We start from the raw sequence: 12560 nt of genomic DNA, 5'->3' as shown, positions 1-12560 counted from the left end.
TTGCCAAGCACACATTAGCAGGATGTATTCATAGCGTCCCCAATGGTGAAAGCAGTTCAACCCGTGCATGAAGAACACACAAATAGATTGCATACATTGAAGACAAAAGGTCTCATACACTGGCCTCAAACTATATTCAATAGGCTAAGCATGTGTGACCCAATTAGATCGAGCACCTGCAGGCAATACGATGTATCAAAAGGGAGTATGGGACGAGATGTCCAAGGTTAAGCAAACTGTCTGAGACGTTGGGGTCCAGTGTGAAAATATGAGATGGGAGTGACTTTGTTTATTTTTGGCCAAAGCAACATTTCCACCATACCTCCTTTCCCACCAGATGTTAATTGGGTCATTATAGATAAGTGCAACATCCAAGGCCACCGCAGTAACAGACACCAGAGTTGCAATAGTGTCAGCAGGTTGTGGTGCCAACCAATCATAACGACATCCGGTGATGCCAGGTACATGATGTTCTGCACAATGAGACAAACCCCAGGCATGGTTAAAGATGCGGACCATCCAATCAAGAGCAGAAATGTATAGGGTAATATATGTGTTTTTGCATGCAACTGTAGCTTGCGAATTTCGTTTTTTAGGATCATGATGATGTGATTTGTTTTGGTTTATAACCCCTGAGCTGACAGGAAATTCATTGAGAACGTCTGTGGACCTTCTTCCATCTGAATGTGTCAATAATGCTGGTTTCTTAGTGCACCGTGGTTTGCTCCATTATATTGTTGGGAGGGAGTTTACACTAAAATGGAAACACGTCTGGGAGTTTTCACTGTGTGTACTGTGCAATCATTACAGTTACACATTGCATCAACTATGCACTACAGCTAGTTTGCCACCAAGGTGAAATGCCCAGCCCAGATTTGTGACTTCTCTACTATTTGATTGAGAATGGTCAGAGAGATAAGACTTGAGCACCCATTTTAAGGTAAACAGAATTTGCAAAGACACATTGGTATACTTGAAATGTGCATTTAGTAATGTGTTTTTCTACTGTTTGAATTAAGTGTTTACCTGACTAGAGTCTCCCATTACCCAACATCTATACTTAAATGTACCTAGCTATGAGAGAATACATACCCCTAAAAGTGACTATGACTATTTTACTATTTCTGTATAAATTTGATGTGCAATATGCTTCAAAATAAATTTCATAAACTGATTTCTTTAGAACTAAAGAGCTGTGTACGTTATTGAAGTTTAGTGGATGTTCTGAGAAAAATACTTTGTGGTACAGTTTATCATTAGGCCAAATCAAATGCATGCAAATTACAAAACAACTTTAATAAATTACAGAGAAAGAGTTATAGACACTTTTTAAAGACAAGCTAGAATGTACCTCACTTTCCACGTGTACTGCAAATTGTGTCAGTCAGATACAGACCGTAAGAGCCCTGGAGGTCCTTTGAGAAACCCAGGCCCACAGTTAGCAAAGGAGAGGCACTAAAGTCCTTTGTGCAGGAGATTCTTTCCTCTCCACAACTAATGTGTCCGCACTAACTCTTCCAAGTCACTGAGTAGGGAGGGGCTACAGAATTATCGTGTCACCATGATACCTATGAAGGAGGACAGGCTAGAGGGGGCGCCTTATCCCAGTTTTCCAATGAAAGACATTAACTCCTGTTGATGAATGGCTGAGAATAGGATGCTGATGCAATAGAAATTGAAGCCATTTTGTTTCTTTGCTTGACTACCAACTTCTCTGTCATCTCTTTTCTGAGAGAGGAGATCACAGAAGGTGTATCATACTCCCTCTGACTGGCATATCAGGTCAAGATGTCTGCCCTACAGAACCTTCCTCTGACAGCCTTTTTGCCCTTGTCCTAATTCCTCCTAGACATGGAATCAGTACAGTAGTGTTGAGAGTTTCCCTTTGCCAAGAGACAAGGCCGCCAAGCTTTGGGCTGAGACAGCAGGCAGGACTGAGCGGTAAGTAACTCTAAGTAGCATTTTATGCTCGTTGCATGGCAACATTGGGGGAATGCTTGTCTGGTGGAAGCACACAGTGAAAGAGACAATCACTGCTCCTTTCAACACTGAAGCAGAGGGATGTTGTGTTGATGGCATGAAGCAACACGTGTTAAAGGGATGGAGACTGGATGAATAGGCAGCCAAAGGAGTGGGATGGGCAAAAGAAGAGTGTGCACTGGGTTTGATTTTCATTTTGTTCTCTTCAGTCAAAGCAGATTTCAGTTTAGATGTAACGAGAAGGACTTTGGTATGCTTTCCTCTGGCAAATGCTATATATTCTAGAAAAAGGGTGCGATAAGTGATCAATTACATGTTCTTTCATTGTCACCCTTGAAATGACATGTTTTATTGCTTTACAACAGTTGCACTCTCTTTCAAGTTATAATATTTCAAGTGCAAAGAAAATTAGTGGTAAAGTGATCTCTCTGTTTTTCAACTAAATAGATTCAGTGAGAGTCTTGGCTTTTCAATGCAGCACAATAAGTTTGCTAAGTAAGTCGCTCTTCTTTCGTACAGGCTCTGCAAGATGGTGCTAGAGATGATAATGACCTTAAGTGGTCTTGCAGGGGTTAAGTTTACGCGAAGAATAAATGCGCACATCCCTGCGTCAGCAAGGAAAGGCAAAAGACACAGCTGAATAGTAACAGGAATGGATCCAAGGCGTACACTATTTTATTTGGCCATCAACACTCAGTCCGGGGCTTTCAAAGAGAACAAGATGGATGCATAATGTCATCAATATGTTATAAGTCTTGTATAACGCGCCTGTACACAAGTGTTTTGTGACCCGCCACTTGTTTCCCATTCATCCCTAAATGTGCCCCTGCAAGCAGCACACGTTCCTGTTGCATTCCCTTCAAGGCCTCCCATGAGGTAGAACCCACTTAAAAGGTCGTACTCGTTGATTTACTGCTTACCGGCGTTGCAGCTGCACAGCTGACGTGATTAGCTTCAATGGGCCTATCATGTCAAATTAAGAGGTATGCTTTAACTGCAAAAAGAACACTTCTAGAATATTACCAGGGACTTCATGTAAAGGTCGTCAGGGGTACCTAATGGTACCTGCGGCACCACCCTTACATCCTTTAGGTCAGAGGTCACTTGGGAAGTGGCGGGAATGGGAGCGATAGTGAACAGCTCTTGTGCTTCATCACATTCTTGAAGTCTGTGCTTAACGCCTAGCGTCTCACTAATATTGCTTTTAATTTGTAAAAAGCCTCCCAGTTATTTATATATTTGAACTCAATGTCCAACAGGTCAGTGTTATTTACAAATGTCTCTTTATATATGTTTTTCCCTGAATCTTCCTCAACCAACGTGATTTATTGTGGGAGGTTCTAAATGCCACGTGTTGGAAACAGAGTATCAGCTGACTTAATACAACACACATTGTATTGAATTAATTGCCCATGCAATTGCCAGGAATATAATGCTTAAATATAAGTGCCTTGCGGCAGCTTGGATGGCAGTGTCTGCTGCTCAAACAACACATTCCACTCAGAATGGTCTCATAAACTTTTTAAATATTTCTATTTTTTTACTGTTTTCATGAATTTTGTCCCTGAAGTTGCCTTTTCCCGTGTTTGCATTTTTTGCATTTTATACATTCAACGCCTGGCCATTAGAGGCTGCACCTTCCATTTCATGACTACTCCAGGGATAAGAGGCATGTACTGGCAAATGATGGCAATACTGGAGCATTTGAGGGTGCACTTGACATATGATGGCAGCATCTGGACAGGTGGGACTGTAGCTCACGTCTGATGGCTATACCTGGCATTTGACTGTATAGAAGGCATGAGGTCGCAGCACCTGCATATATATATATATATTTTATTAAATGTTTATTGGTTAAACTTATAACGTTTTTTTGGCTACCCATTTACATTACTTCATTCCTTCTTGTTTCTCACTTTCTAACAGGGGAAGGGATAACTTTTAGAGTATAATCATGTTTCTCTTGATCTTAACTCTAAAGAGCAAAGGGGTGATTTTTGATGACCGATATAAAATCAAGTTTAAACTTGAGTACCCTTTTGTCCTTTCTTGTGGGTCCATGGGTGCGTTAGCCTGTCGTATCATCATAAAAAGGGAAGGGGCCATTAGTTGGGCTTCATTTCTTTTTCGACTTGGTTAAAATGTCTTCAATAAACTTAAGGACTTCTAGACAGAGACTAGTGCTCTCCCCATCAGCATCCCGTCCCACCAATTCTGGTCTAGATCGATGTTACAGCTCATTTGATGTTTCATGAGGTATTTAGTTCTTAGATTAGACAGGGTTTGGCATGAGGTGACCCAATGATTAAGGGTTTCTGTTGGTCCGGCTGGACCGCAATATCTACAGTATGCTTTTTGGGGGGATATTAGCTTCCTTGTAGTTCTACCTCTCTTGTGTCGAGAATATTTAGTTTCGCTCTCAACAGCAGATTCCTGTAAAATAGAGAGGGGAACTTCTGTAGATATAGCGAGAATTGGTTTAGCCCTTTTCTTTCTTTCTCGCAACATGGTCTTAAAGTGTCCAGATTTCTTAAGGCCACTGTTTCTGTCCAGTCCTGCACCTGGAGTTTTTTTTTCAAATTTTCATAGGGTTGGTGAGCAGATCGTTTTCATCTAGTTCTCGATCTGCCATTATTCTCCCGATCTTATTCCACCATTTCCTCAAGACTTGATCATTAGTTTTTCCTTTGCATTGGAAGATTGCCAATGCTGATCCATCTTCTGCTAGCCTGGTTTTCCGATACAGTTTTAGTGACTTCCACACGGCTTTACTATCCAAGGACTGAAGTCGGAGTTCATGGCGTATCACTGCAGTTGGGAGGGCATTAGGGAACCCTAAACACTTATGCCAGAAAATACCGTCGAGACAGGCCCAGATTTCCCAGGGCATGGTCAGCAGTCCTTCTGGGCCATAAGACAAAATAGGGACCACCTTCTGGCAGTAGAATGACATTAGCGGTATGATGGAAAATGAGCCATATTTTTGTAGAATTCTCATGCACTGGGCAGCCAGGCACTTCTTCTTTAATCTTAGGGCCAGATAATGCGCGGAATCATCACAGTTCTTGTTTATTACAACCCCTGGATAAATCATCGTCTCCACCACTTCGATCTTCACATCGCCTACCTGCCAGGCTTTATCTAATCGCTGGGATCTAGGCGCAGTTGTCATATTTATGATTTTAGATTTATGAACATTGCTTTTCATATCATTAGACTCCAGAAAATGAACAAAACACTTAATTCTCCTCTGTAACCCGACTGGCGTTAAGTCCATAAATATGATATCATCTGCGTATAGGATCCATGGCGTACATTTTCCATTTGTTTTAAGCAGGAAGGCCCTTAGCTCTTTCTGCATTTCTCCCAGATCAGGTATATATAAGCTGAACAGGAATGCAGCCAGGGCACAGCCTTGCTTCAAGCCTCTGTGCGTCTGAATTTTCTATGAGAGCACCCCTGTGCCTGTCAGTCTCACTTGTATCGATGTGTTGGTGTAAAGCCCACGAATTGCTGCTAACAAGTCCGCTGGACAGTTCCACTTTTTCAGTTTTGCCCATAGTTTCGTTGTGTTCACACAGTCAAATGCTCGTTCTAGGTCTAAAAAGACCATGTGGATACAGGTCTTTAGCTCCAGAGCTGTGGTTTTGAGAATTCAATTGGAAAGATATTTAAAGAAGTTCCCACTCCTTTTACAAACCCGGTCTGATGGGGATCGAATATTCCGGACTTGGTGGCCCATTTTGTCAGATCTCTCAATAGTATGGAAGCAAAAAGCTTTCCCATTGAGTCCAACAGGGCGATAACGCGGTAGCTACGTGGATCTGTTCTAGCGCCCTTTTTAAAAATGGGAGCCATTATTGCCTCACACCAGGTAGTTGGTACTTGTTTTGTGTACACGACCTGGTCAAATATCTGTTTCAGGAGGCTACTTCATTCTTCCGGATTCTCTTTTTCGACACAATTCGAGATCACATTGGGTCCAGCTGCTTTTGATGTACTAAGTCCCTTAATCCTTACTAACACGTCTTCTCTTTCTATAGTAAGCGCCCATTTTACTCGAGGGTTGGGGGATTCTGGTGCTATAACTTCTCCAGGATCGGCAAAGAGATTTGAATAATGAGTTACCCAATTGGCTTCACTGACTTGGCTGAGCATATAGGATGCTGCACTTGCCATATTTTGGCAGCACCTTGGCATATAAGGCTGTACCTTACATATGGTAACTATATCTGGCATGTCAGGATAAAACAGTCATGTGATGGCAGTAACTATTCATGTCGGGCTTCACTGGTGTATCAGGGTAGTGGTCCTGGGGTACCCCCAGAACTTCATTATGACTGCACCACAGCACATTAAGGCACCACCCTATTTGAAATATGGCTGGTAAGTTTAAAAAAAAAAACTTTTAACTACTATAGTATCCATGTGCTATCTTGTTAATGTTTACAGCTATTGTAACATTTGAAACAACTGTGATGTCACTTCATGTGATGCCATCAGGGTCGGGGGACATTTTTTTACCACTCTCTGTAATAATATCGGAGCCAAATGTCATGTGACGTAATCAGGCCCTCAATGTCACTTCCACAACCATTGGCATTTTGGTGAAATGATGATCCTGAACAGTGCAAAGGTAAAGAAAAATGCAAGTGTAAAAAACAGTAAAAATAAAAGCAGGGGAACCTATTGCATTGAAGTTTCCTCTCTCTTTGACCTCTACATTCAAGGAGCCTCGTGCTCTGTATTTCCCAGCTCCTTCTAGACCTTCCATGGGCTACACTCGTATAACCCCCTTAGTAAGTACGCAAGCCACCTTGTGGTGTGTGGTTCACCCTTCCAATGGGCTTTGGGACGATGTTCCCTTACTCGGCGGATGTCCACTCATTGGGGAGTGGTCAGCCTGGCTTCTAGGAGGCAAGAAGAAGGCACCACTGATTAATATGCATGAGTTAGACGTTACCTTGATGCTGCCTTGCACCAGATGTGCGTGAGGGTGGGGATGGGGCAGGGTGACGTGAAGGGAGAGTTTGGGTCTGCCTATAGAGAGGGTTAGCCATTACAAAACACGGCAGACACAGCACAACGAAAAATAGGGAGAACCTAAAATGAAAGAAAGGGTCCAAAAGATGACAATGATTGTCGCAGAATGTCATTGTTATACTCATATAGAATTACATGGAGCAAAAGTTCCTTGCGCCAAACAATAGCGCACCGAGCACGTACGTTGTTACCACCACTGGTATTCTAAAAAGCCAGCAGTACACAAAATGGCAACACAATGCCTCCCAGTGGCCGAGGTGTACAAAGAAAAGTAGTGGACTGATGATCCTCTGCCCCGCCCCTTTTATAGCCCACCCCTTTTTCTGCTCCCTCCAATCCCCCTTACAGTCATTCCCCCCTCTGACCTCAATTCAAAGGCCCGACCTGGGTCATTCCATCACTTCCCTCCACCCCAAAAAGCTTTAAATTACGAACGTTCTGGCAGGACTAAAGAAAACGCTGTGAAACAATATGCATTTAGTGTGTCATTGCCCCCTCAGCATGCAGCTTTATGCAGCCTCCCCTTCCCTTCACTCACCATTCAGACCCCTTAGCCACTGATATGCCCCCCAGTACTCCCCCCCACTACCCGCAAGCCCCCTGTGCCTACAGCACTTCCCATATTGCTGGGTGACTGCCTGGGAATAGGCTTCACTTTCGCAAGCAGCCCATTGTGGTTTAACACAGCATTGTCAACATAGAGCATAGGTCCCAATCCCCAGCAGAGGGACTGTTATTTTCTTTTTTGGAAGTCGCCTTCCCTACCGTCCTGGAACCGGTACTACAGGCCCCATAAAGTAAGGGAACTATGACCGATTTCCGAGAAGTAAGGGAACGTCGTACTGTTTAGTTCCCTCCCACTTTGACCTCTGATGCCTCCACAAAACGAACGCAACTTCACGGGTTACTGTTACCGTCCACTTTTTCCTACTTTATGCACCTGTGTTCTCGCCAGAAAAAAAAAATGTTTCTCGGTGTATTCAAGCTACATTCAAGTATTATGCTTAGCACAAAATGTACATTCTGAAAATAATTGATAGCATTCTGTTACACAACCTTTGGGTGTCGCGAATGCGGCCAATGCACTTATCATACAAGCAACAAGAAATGCACTAGGATGGTCAGAAGCAAATGTCATGTCATCACACTATCTGCATAAAACGACTTGCTTTCTAGGCAAAGGTAGAACTGGACCAGGCGCTCTGATCGGTTGCCTCGTGACAGCAAAACATCACAATGCTGTGAATATGTTGTGCAGCCGTAACTTAAGGCGAGCCGCATGACTAGGTATGATTTAACAAAGAACCGGGTTCTTTGGCAGACGTGCCTGTTGGAAATGTGTCACACGCTCACACGCGACTTGTTATTGCACTAAACGGGCACCGGCTCTCTTTCCCATCAGTGTAACAATACATGACACAACATGCAAACAAATCGTTTCTCCAACGTGGGCCTGACGAATGTGTGGTTGAACAATGTTAGAAATAAGACAAACAAGTCCCACGTATCATTTTGCACGCCCTCCAACTCCAAACAGAAAAGTCCAGTACTTGAGAGGTACCTAGGCGGCAGCCAACCGAACTCAGCAATCGGGGGAAGCAACGCGTCTGCCCCCTGTGTGCTCTCTGCTCTGCTCATCAAAACAAGGAATGCAGTGGGACGTATTGCTGTCTCCAACGCTCACCCGAAGCCCAGTTTCAGAAGCAAGTAAGGAGTCCGTACTCACCCCTCGCAGCGTGCAGCACCTTTGAGTCTGTGAGTAGCCCGCACAGTGTACCCCAGTCACCGCCGATGGAGCGTGCATGGGAGCGCCGAGGTGATGCGGTTTACTTGGTTATAGAGCGACACCTAGTGGCCAAACATCAGTGGCATGCAAAACATAGCTAAAAAGGGTGCTATCCTACAAAAGGTATGCGAGCAAGCTATTGCACATAAGGAGATTTCTATCCCGAGACACAAAACGGCGATTTGCAGCAGCTCGGTTTGCGGGTCCCTTGTTTGAAGGGCGGTATGACATTGCTTACTCACTTTAAAAATAACACCTCGTTTTCAGGTTACTGTTTACGAGAAAGAACAATGTTTGAAATGTAAATATTCCTATCCGTGTTACTTAACACCCACAGTTAAATATTTCAAATTGGAAGCTTCCTTGAAACCCACGCTTAACTGTGTCTGAAAAAGTGATTGCTATTTGAACGTACCTCTTTGTTACCCCCAAAGTCACGAGCCTGGTAGACAATGCTGGATTCCGGTATATATACATCAAGCTCTAAAGAAAACTGCCGGAAAAAAACGCACCCGGGCTGCATCTGTAGTGCTGCCTGTGTCCCTTGGCCGTGTGGCTGACCCATCGAGCCCTCCCTGCGGGCCGGTGCAGCGAGCCAACAGTGCCGGGAAAATGGAGTGGTGCTTTATCGTGAAAAGCTCCCTAAAGCTCGAGGCGCTATGGAAGACACAACAACTGAGGGGTCCCGCTGAATGTATCCATTGAAGGCCTTCATTTTCGGTTCTCAACTGCATTAACAAAGGCAGCTCCGCTCGGAATGCTCTGGCAGCAACGCTGCAGAACGGAGAGGAATTGCTTTTGGCTTACTGCACAAAAACCCAGACTCATTTAAAAGTGGAAAAGGTCGCTTTAATGTGACAGGCCAAAGCTTACAATTAAACGCTTACCTGGCTCCATGGCCTTACAAACTAAAGAACTATTTTAAACACCCAATTAAATAATTAAACATTTTCATTTTCCCCCAACAATTAAATAATTAAATAACCACTTCCTCCCTAACTATCCCTTGGACCCTACCGTCTCCTTACCCCTTCTCCAGGCGTCCCGCTTTCTCCCCGCGGCCATGCCCCTCCAGGCTCAATACCTGTTCCCCCGGGGTGGCCCGCTTGTGCAAACAGCACCGCCCCATCCTTTCCCGCGCCATTCCCCCATTGTGCTTCCCTCCCCCCACATCTAAAGGGGCCATGCCCCCGGCAACCAGAACCACTTCAAGACCCCTCACACTCCCCTCTACACCAATCTCCCCCTTTCCTATGACCTGCAGCCAGTCTGACCTGCCACATCAGCAACAGAAATTGTACATTACAACTTCACTAGTGCCCCGACCTGTCACACAAAACGGCCAGATAATAGCTCCTTAAACAGACCAAAAAACCCCTAAAAAAAACTTGACATGGAAAGTAAAAAACCCTGCAGAACCCAAGTACCTGCCCCCCCCCCCCTTAGAAATAAAACCAGATACCAGACCTAATCCAAAGGAAAGGGGTGGGAGGGCGGGTCAATCTCAAAGTCCAACCGTCGCCTGCCTCCCGAACCTTCCCTGACAGCTTAAATACCCCCTGGAGGCGCTCTACCCCCCACGCCCACTCGCTGGCCGTGTGCAGTGCCAAAATACACCCCGGGGGGAAACGCTTTGCGTTCCCCCCGGACCCCCCTTTTGGCTTACTGCACAAAAACCCAGACTCATTTAAAAGTGGAAAAGGTCGCTTTAATGTGACAGGCCAAAGCTTACAATTAAACGCTTACCTGGCTCCATGGCCTTACAGACTAAAGAACTATTTTAAACACCCAATTAAATAATTAAACATTTTCATTTTCCCCCAACAATTAAATAATTAAATAACCACTTCCTCCCTCACTATCCCTTGGACCCTACCGTCTCCTTACCCCTTCTCCAGGCGTCCCGCTTTCTCCCCGGGGCCATGCCCCTCCAGGCTCAATACCCGTTCCCCCGGGGTGGCCCGCTTGTGCAAACAGCACCACCCCATCCTTTCCCGCGCCATTCCCCCATTGTGCTTCCCTTCCACCACATCTAAAGGGGCCATGCCCCCGGCACCAGAAAAACCCTCCACCGAGGTGTTCTTTCTGCCCCACCCCCCCACCAGTTCTCCTTACCTCCAACTCCTTAACCAATCTCCCAGCCAAGAGCTGAAGTCCGCCAGATAATGATTATTCCCAAATACCGACAAGTGTACACCATCCTCTCTAAATCTCATGAATCCTTCCTAAACTATCTCCTTATGGTCCAAAACCTGTACCGCACAGATGCACAAAATTCTACCATCTCTCTGTTTATCCCCTTCCTTGCCCGCTCTATCGCTCCCACATTCCTCGCTCCCCACCAAACTCTCAGTGGAAACCACTTAATCCCCACTACAGATTCTTGAGGTCACACTTCTCGGACCCCTAACACAATCCCTTTTTATTTTCCTAAGAAGAGCCACACCCGTATCCCTTACCAGATCATTTTCCCCACCATGAATAATCACCCCATCTGGAGGCCCCTAGCTTTCCCTCAACCCAGCCAACATAGGAAGCAACTGATCCCAGAGCAGCCCCCCAAACCCGGACCATCTTACCACAACATCTTTATAGCTGCAACCCAGTTGCCTGCCAACAACCCTTTTCTCAGCTTCCTTCCCCACCCACTTAACCATACCATGTCCCACAAACCAGATTTGTGACATCTGGCCAGTCCTCCTAGCAGCATCTGAAAAAGAAATTACAAAATCACTTGCAAATCAACAACATCCTAATAAATGCAACACTCCTGCTACCTACTAAAAAATTCTTTAAAGACATACCGTTTGCCCCGGTCCCCGACATACCCTTTGTATCTCCCTTATTTACAGCATCCCAAACTTTTCACCTACTCCTCTGAATAGCCCAGGCTGCTACCTTCAGATGCTGCCTCCCTCCTAAATGAATGAGTTCCAACCTCCTAACCTTTCCCACACCACTAGTAACACCTTCCTCAGTAACCTATCCTTCCTGGCCATCTCCTTATCCCTCTCAGGAAACACCCCCGGTCCTCTCCTACCTGTTCCCCTATATTTCGCACCTTTCGCCTAACCTTTAAACAATACAGCTAATCCCACTTAGACGCCCTTTCTCCTCTAACCTATTACCCGCCTGCTCACCCTTGCCCCCCACCGTCCCTCACCTTACTAGTATGGCCCTGCTTTGCCCACCCTGCACCGGGGGCCCACGTGCACCCGTCCATGCAGGCCCTTTTCTTCATTACTCCTCTTCGCCACTGCACCAGGGGCCCAACCTGCACCCCCGTCCATGCAGTCCATTCCATATAACTAATCTTCAAGCTCCTTGCATCCATTATCACCTGTTTCCCCACCTGCACCAGGGGCCCTAGTGCACCCCCGTCCATGCAGGCCCCTTTTCTGCCTTACTCCTCTCCACTGCTGCACCAGGGGCCAAACCTGCGCCCCCGCCCATGCAGTCCATTCCATATAAATTCCTCTTCCAGCACCTTGCTTCGTTGCTCCATTTTTCCCCCCAGCTGCACCAGGGGCCCTAGTGCACCCCCGTCCATGCAGACCCATCTCATCACTTCCCCCTGCTGCACCAGAGGCGCTCCCGTACCTCCGTCCATGCAGCCTAAAGCTTACTCACCTTGTTGTGCGGCAAGCGTGAGGGCTTCGCCACCGTTGTCCATGCCCTCCAAACGCCAGCCACCACCCCTTAACAATTTCCACAGTTACATTCCCCCTGCTGCCCTCCCCTGCCCTATCTC

The 12560-nt window shown here is 45.7% G+C and overlaps 1 protein-coding gene across 1 annotated transcript in view; it reads right to left on the bottom strand.

Moving 5' to 3' along the window:
• The window catches only part of LOC138582224 (ankyrin and armadillo repeat-containing protein-like), a 551079-nt gene extending 542280 nt beyond the window's left edge, over positions 1–8799 (bottom strand). The window contains exon 1 of the mRNA XM_069653327.1: positions 8750–8799. The gene's annotated coding sequence lies outside the window, so the exon portion shown is untranslated. The remainder of the gene's footprint in view (positions 1–8749) is intronic.
• Between the last annotated feature and the right edge of the window lie 3761 nt (positions 8800–12560).

Source organism: Ambystoma mexicanum, chromosome 1p (genome assembly GCF_040938575.1).
Source record: "Ambystoma mexicanum isolate Mex_15411 chromosome 1p, UKY_AmexF1_1, whole genome shotgun sequence".
Taxonomy (NCBI): domain Eukaryota; kingdom Metazoa; phylum Chordata; class Amphibia; order Caudata; family Ambystomatidae; genus Ambystoma; species Ambystoma mexicanum.
The sequence above is the reverse complement of the archived record's forward strand: the minus strand, read 5'-3'. Positions and strand labels throughout refer to the sequence as shown.